We start from the raw sequence: 7,779 nt of genomic DNA, 5'->3' as shown, positions 1-7,779 counted from the left end.
TCAGCAAAGATAACCTTTGTTGAACATCTGTAATCAGACAGTTGTTATTCTTCACCATTCTTTTGTCCATTCATCCTCTAAGCATCCCACACCATCACATTGTGCATAATATGTGTTCTCTGCAACAGTAATAGTACTGTAATAATCATTCATGATGCAAAAGTGTTCATTTTTTTCATGTTGAAGTCGGTCATCAAGACATGAATGTATTTCCATGAAATGGTACGTGATCCAGGAAAGTAAAGGGAATCAAAGCTACTCTGTAGTTTCCCAGTTTTTCAATTTTTTAAATGAAAACAGCACTTTTGTTTTCTGTCCAAACTCTTTCATTAAGCGCTTCTCCAGTATACAGAGAACATGCAGGAGCCAACGATATTCAGCCAAAGGTTAAAAGTTGAAGTTTAAAGGGAAATTGACCCCTATAGTTTTTTATTGTTTATTTGTTAAAAGGTTTATGTGATTTAGGTTTTCCTCACATCGCGGTGAGACCAGCTTTGTCGCAAAATTAGTAAAATCTGAGTTACGATGAAATCGAGACGAAAAAAATGTTACGAGTCAGGGGTCTGGTCAGGACTCTGTGTGTGTGTGTGTGTGTGTGTGTGTGTGTGTGTGTGTGTGTGTGTGTGTGTGTGTGTGTGTGTGTGTGTACAAAAGAGGGGTTTCACAATGTGGATTTCACGGTCTGGTGCCTCGCATGCATGAAAGGAGGGATGTGAGAGATGACAGAGAAAGGGATGAAAGGGGAAGAACAGAGGGTACAGCGTGACACAAAGGAGGAATAGACCACGGTGTATATTATGCAACACTAACTGAGCTTTTTAAATTCTCATCATAGTAGTTAATAACACTTTAGGCTCCTCTCAAAAGGAGATAAGAGAAATATGTAAACTATACTAATCGAGCTAGGCAAGAATAAGGCTTACAGTAAGAAAAAGGTTGCCAGTTAACCTGACTTAACCCTGCTGACAGGGCAAAACCCTCGAGCTGATATATTCAGGGTCAGACTCTGCAAGGAGCTGAGATGAACCCCAGCTGCTCGGTTCCTCTTGCGCTTCAGTTTTATGGATCATTTAGCTTGTTATGCTGCCATCTTGGGTTCATGTCTAGTGTGGAGGATGTATTTAATTTTACTTGCTGCAAATGAGCAATGCAAGGGAGCCTATTTATGCTACCTCTTTTTCTATAGCAATCTACAGTATAGGGATCGCTCAGCACAATAACAGCAAGAGAAAACGTGTGACATCAGAATATTTGACATTTACATTAAACACGTGTAGTTAAAGGATTTTCATGTAGTTAAGAGATTGGAGTTACTAAGCACTGGGAATTAGAAAGTAGGATGAAGATGTTGACAAAGACAGCCAAAGAGCCTTCCTATCTGGTGGGTTTCCGTTATATATAAGTTTATATGTCTTTGTGGAATCAGATGAGTCAGGCTAAGCTTGTTATCACTGGGTAAGAACATACTGATATCTTTTGGGCTAATACTGTAGGTCCAAGCTTTAAAATGAAAAGAAGAAAATTAGAATAGCATGAATGTGCCAGCCGGCCTTTATGTGCTATATAATTGGGTACTTTCCTTTACAAACATAACGTTTATTTTTTTACCCCACTAGATTTTTTTCTTGCCATAATCTCACTTTAAAGTTTTAATTATTACTAATTTATTCTCATTCCCACCCGACATGACATGGTTGATAATGACTACCACTCTTTCAAAAATCATCCTCCTCACACTACCTCTTCCCATTTTTCCTTTGTCTCTTCTAATCCATCATCGCACTTATCCTCTCATTTCCTCTCTCACTCCTATCCAGTGTCTCTTTCCTTGTCAGGTGTCTGAAGTCAGTTTATTAATGCCAAGAAATGAGCACGATGCATTTCCACCTTCATTATCTTCCCTTTCCCATCCACATATTCCTCTTTTACTTTTTGTGTCACTCATCGCCTTTTTGCCTCTGATGACTATCATGACAAAGTCTTTCTCATTTCTGTTCTTTTTGTTCTCTCTGGACTCTGGCAGCTCTGTCTGCAAAATTATCTTCTAATAAAGTTAGCCACAGAGAGCTGATCTGCTGTGACCGATCTAAAGCCTGTGGGGAAATACTTCCCTCTAGGATAATCAAGCAAGGAAGTGAAAAAGTTATTATTTTAAATGAGTAGGAAGCTCAAGAGGCACATTACAGCTCATTAGTCTGCTGAGGACTGACAGGACAATGACGCAATTCACTCTAGACTAAATCTTTAACAGAGAGATGCTGAGATGCACATGCAAACACATGCATATGTAGAAACACATGCAATTAAAGACAAAAAACTGATGGGTTAAAACTACATAGTGCACAACAGCATGTTGATAACTAAGTACTCAGATAACACACACCAATTAGTTAAACTGCAGGAATGTCTTAAAGACATAAAGACCTGGATGGCCGCTAACTTTCTGCTTCTTAATTCAGATTAAACTGAGGTTATTGTACTCGGCCCTGAAAAGCTTAGAAATATTGTATCTAACCAGATTCTTACTCTGGATGGCATTACCTCGGCCTCCAGTAACGCTGTGAGGAACCTTGGAGTCATTTTTGACCAGGACATGTTCTTCAACGCACATATTAAACAAATATGTAAGACTGCTGATTTGCGCAGCATCTCTAAAATTAGAAATATCTCAGAGTGACGCTGAAAAACTAGTTCATGCGTTTATTACTTCCAGGCTGGACGACTGTTATTCATTATTATCAGGATGTCCAAAAAACTCGCTGAAAAGCCTTCAGCTAATCCAAAATGCTGCAGCAAGAGTCCTGACAGGGACCTGAAAGAGAGAGCAGATTTCTCCTGTATTGGCTTCCCTTCATTGGCTCCAGATCCAGAATTGAATTCAAAATCCTGCTCCTCACATACAAGGTCTTAAATAACAGGCCTCATCTTACCCTAATAAACTTATAATACCATACCACCCTATTAGAGCACTTCGCTCTCGCTCTGCAGGCCTACTTGTTGTTCCTAGAGTATTTAAAAGTAGAATGGGAGGGAGAGCCTTCAGTTTTCAGGCCCCTCTTCTGTGGAACCAGCTTCCAGTTTGGATTCGGGAGACAGACACTATCTCTACTTTTAAGATTAGGCTTAAAACGTTCCTTTTTGCTAAAGCATATAGTTAGGGCTGGACCAGGTGACCCTGAATCCTCCCTTAGTTATGCTGCAATAGCAGAGCGTTCTCACTCCCGAGGCGTAACATGTGGACGTTTTGTCACGTCCCGCGGCGTTCCTGAGGAACGCGAAAGGAGACCTTCGGCGTTCTTATGGTACGCGGCGGGTTATGGCTGGAATCCAGTGCAATGACGCTCCCGCGGTAGTAGACGTTCCAGACCTGTATTCCAGCCCTAAACCTAACCTTATCCCTAGCCCTGACCATAACCTTATTCCTGACCTTAACCAGGACTTTAATGATGTTAAATAGCGTGTTTCTAAGCGATTTGAAGAAAAAGAGCGAACATGTGTAGGTTCAGTCCAGACGGTTCTCATATTTCCTCTTTTTCCGAGGTCGTCATTTAGGAACGTGGTGGGTAGCCGAAAACGTAATATGGTGACGATTTGTCACCTAGCGTAAAATGTTACGCTTTGGGAGTGAGAACGGGTTGGCAATAGACGTAGGCTGCCGGGGGATTCCCATGATGCATTGAGTTTTTCCTTTCCAGTCACTTCTCTGCATTGAATCATACCTGTTATTAACCTCTGTCTCTCTTCCACAGCATGTCTTTATCCCGTTTTCCTTCTCTCACCCTAAGCAGCAGCAGATGGCCGCCCCTCCCTGAGCTTGGTTCTGCCGGAGGTTTCTTCCTGTTAAAAGGGAGTTTTTCCTTCCCACTGTCGCCAAAGCGCTTGCTCACAGGGGGTCATATGATTGTTGGATTTTTCTCTATATCTCTTATTATAGGATCTACTGTACAATATAAAGCGCCTTGAGGTAACTGTTGTTGTGATTTGGCGCTATATAAATCAAATTGAATTGAAGTATAACTGAAGGATGGACGCAGTCGGCAGAAATATTTACTACCATTTTAATGATGCTCAGTTATCCTTCACACTATTACACCAATAGCAGCTGAACTGTTGGTACAAAGCAGGATGGAGCCGTGCTTCCATGGTCCATGGTTTCCCTAAAAACGTATTAGACCAGGAAATGTTTTTCCAATCTTCTGTTGTCCAATTCTGGTAAACTGTGCATATTGTAGCCTTGGTTTCCTGTTTTTAGCTGAAATTATGTCATTATTAAGGTTAAGAGAAATTGTGGGTTGCAATTATATTTTGGGTAAAACAGCCCTTAATTGCTTTTTATATAATTGTGTAATGCATTAACAGTGTGTGAATGTATGCGTGAATGGGTGGATGACTGGATATGTAAAGCGCTTTGGGGTCCTTAGGGACTAGTAAAGCGCTATATAAATACAGTCCATTTACTTGTATGTAAATGGACTCACTTTAAGTGACATTTTATCACCAGACTCTGGAGTTTCCCTCAGATCCTGGAAACAGGCGAACCTCAGATTTTTCTTTTTAACTGAACTTGCAAGTCTCAACTTTCTTTCCATTACTTCTGACCTCTTGTGATCTTTCCTCATCTCTCTGATTTCTTATCTCTTTGTCCTCTCTCTGCTCTTGTGTCATTCTTTCTTTGCTGTTGCCTTTATCAAAGCTAATTCCTCCTCTAACAATCTCAGTGATTGGAAGGAAGCTGAAAGCAAATGGCACTACACTTTTTAAATGATGTATCCACCATCATCATAATGGGGCAAATGTAACCCTGACCGAAAGATATGCCTCCGCATGACCTCTCCTGGTTGTTAAATTTGAACAAATCACTGCTCAATCCCATTGAGCCCCATTTCTTTCTACAAAGAGTTTCTTTCCTCTGGGCTTTTAAAGGGTGCCACAGCTTCTTGAAAGAAAACACACTGGGACAACTAGATTTTGCTGGAGCACTGACTAATGAAAAAAGCACTTTAGTCATGGCATAGTTGTTCTTGCAGCTCAAAACTGACATAATTGATTGTTCATTACAGCTCTGCTGTAAGTATAAGCATGCTTTGGATTTTTCAGTGTGGACAAACAGTAAATACGGCGCTGTAGTGAGAGAGATTGAAAGATATATTTATAAAGCTAAAAATATACACATTAGTAGCTCATAAAGTTGGCACGCCATTTGTCCCAGACTTATTTTGAACATGTTAATATTCCGACCCTAAAACAAATGTTTATACATTGTAAACACATAATGTTAATATGCACAATATATCATCTAATTTCCAAGAAGTAGAGTGAAGAATTTTGTTTTTATTAACTGATCTCTTTAAGTTCTAAAATGTCCCTAAATTCCTACTGATTCAGTAGGAGTCTGGCTCTCTTAAGCAATAGGCTGTTTCCCAAACTGCCACTAGCTCCCTGCTACGGGTCATTTCAGTTCATTTTAGTCACTAAACTGGCCTTGACTCGCTGGTGCCTTTTGGAGCATTTTTAGTGATGTAAGACATTTGTGCTCCAGTTTTAGTCACTGAATGAATTCATTTGTATCAATCTGGAACTATTTTAGCAGGTATTAGTAGATATTAGACTGGTGACCTCTCCAGGGTGTGTCCCGCCTCTTAACCTATCACAGCTGGAATAGGCTCCAGCACCATGGGGGGAAATGTATGTATGAATGAATGGAGTTTCTCCCATTAAGGCGCATCCATAAAGATAAAAATAACACTCTTTACACTCTTGACTCCAGAAAGCCAAGAGAAAACCTAAATGTAAAGAGGGAAACCTGAGGCATCAAAATGTGAATCCACAGAGGAATGGGTCATATCACAGTAAGCATATTACTGTGCAGGTTTCCAGCAGTATGTTTTGCTGAAACTCTGATTGTGGGTGACTCTGCCGTAAAGGATGTACAAAGGATGTGCGGTAAGAACACTAAAGTCCTCTGCTTTCCTAACGATATGGTCAACAACCTGAAGGAGAGAATTCTTCAAATTGCAGATGAATATCCAACTGTGACAAACATTGTTCTGCATACAGGGTCAAACGATGTGTCCAAACAACAGTCGGAGGTTCTGAAACGGGACTTTACTGGATTATTAAATACTGTAAACTCTCTGAATGCAGCTGTATTCATCAGTGGACCTGTACCGCCGGTCAGAGGAGGAGACGAGAGATTCAGCAGGTTGTTTACACTGAATAAATGGCTTATATCAGCATGTGCTGACCACTCAGTGCACTTTATCGACAACTTTAATATTTTTTGGGAACGCAGGCATCTGTTCAAAGCAAATGGATTTAATTTTAACAAGTCAGGGGTGAAACTGTTCACCTCCAACTTGTTTTATTCCATACGTCATCCATCCGTGCTTGGTGCCAAGGCTGAGATAAACGAGGAGTTATCTCATAAAGAGGAACAAACAGTACTCCAAGAACAGACAAAGCCCAGCAGAAACCTTGAGGAGGAGCTCCATTTGCCCCCACCCGGGAAGAGCCTCAGAAAGGAGAGACATCCATGGCATCTGAGGAAGAGCCTCAGAAAGGAGAGACATCTAAGGCAAGAAGAGGGGTCCCTATTTGCCTCCAACTCTCTCAACAACACCAACGACCAGGACAAGGGACCACGATCTTCCCCAGTCCCCCAAACCCCTGACAGGCCATCACCCTCCTCCCCCTCCCTTTCTCCCTCCTCCCCACACCTGAAATTCACTGAGGAGATGATGGAGCGGGTCAATGCTGGGCTCAGATCTACCCCCCGTCCCAATCCCTTTTTGTCCCCCATAAACCCCCCACCAGAGCGGCCAAAGGTTCGCCATCGAGCCCCACCCTCAACAGAGCAATCGAAGTCACATTGCCCAGCCTCGCCCCCCTTAGTTCCTCTTCATGCCCTGTCTCCGCAGTCTGATGTGTGATGTGTGAAGGGTCCGGGCTGTGAGGATTATGGCAGTGATGACTTTTCCCAGGAGAAGCTGGGACCCTGTTTACTAGAAGGTTTTAAAATTTCTGTACTTTTAGGTGACAGGAGACATGTGGCCTGGTCAAAACACAGAGAGCTGCACTCTAAAAGATCTTTAAACATAGTAAACATACCTTGTGTGCCACAGACTGCTCCCAAACACGAGGGGACAAGTAATACCTCTAAAACACTTAAGTTGGCTTTATTAAACATTAGATCTCTAGCTGGGAAAACATTTTTAATTAATGATTTAATCACTGAGCACAGCCTTGATTTTATGTTTTTAACTGAAACTTGGTTGGACCAAAGTAACAGTGGAGCTGTTCTCATCGAGACGACCCCTCCTAACTACAGTTTTATCAGTGAGGTCAGGGCGAGCAGGAGAGGAGGAGGGGTTGCTGTCTTATTTAATGAATCATTTCAATGTAAGCAGCTGTCTCCTGGAAGTTTTCAGTCTTTTGAATATGTGGCTTTACAGCTGAAGGCCCCATCCAAAGTTGTGTTTCTTAATGTTTACAGGCCTCCCAAATACTGCACAGACTTTTTTAATGACCTCAGTGAACTGCTGTCTGTGATCTGTGTTGATTTTGACTGTGTAATTATTGCTGGGGATTTTAACATTCATGTGGACAACCCTCAGGACAAAGGGACTAAAGACCTGAGTAACACTCTGGGCAACTTTGGGCTGACTCAGCATGTAACAGAGGCCACACATAATAGAGGACACACTCTTGACCTACTGATCTCCAAAGGCCTGAGCATTTCAAAGGTTACTGTGTCTGATGTGGGCCTGTCTGATCATTACT

This window comes from Rhamphochromis longiceps, linkage group LG14, assembly GCF_057381845.1.
Source record: "Rhamphochromis longiceps isolate RC_006_pf linkage group LG14, R_longiceps_female_GT1.1, whole genome shotgun sequence".
In the NCBI taxonomy this organism is placed as follows: domain Eukaryota; kingdom Metazoa; phylum Chordata; class Actinopteri; order Cichliformes; family Cichlidae; genus Rhamphochromis; species Rhamphochromis longiceps.
Note: the sequence above shows the minus strand (reverse complement) of the source record.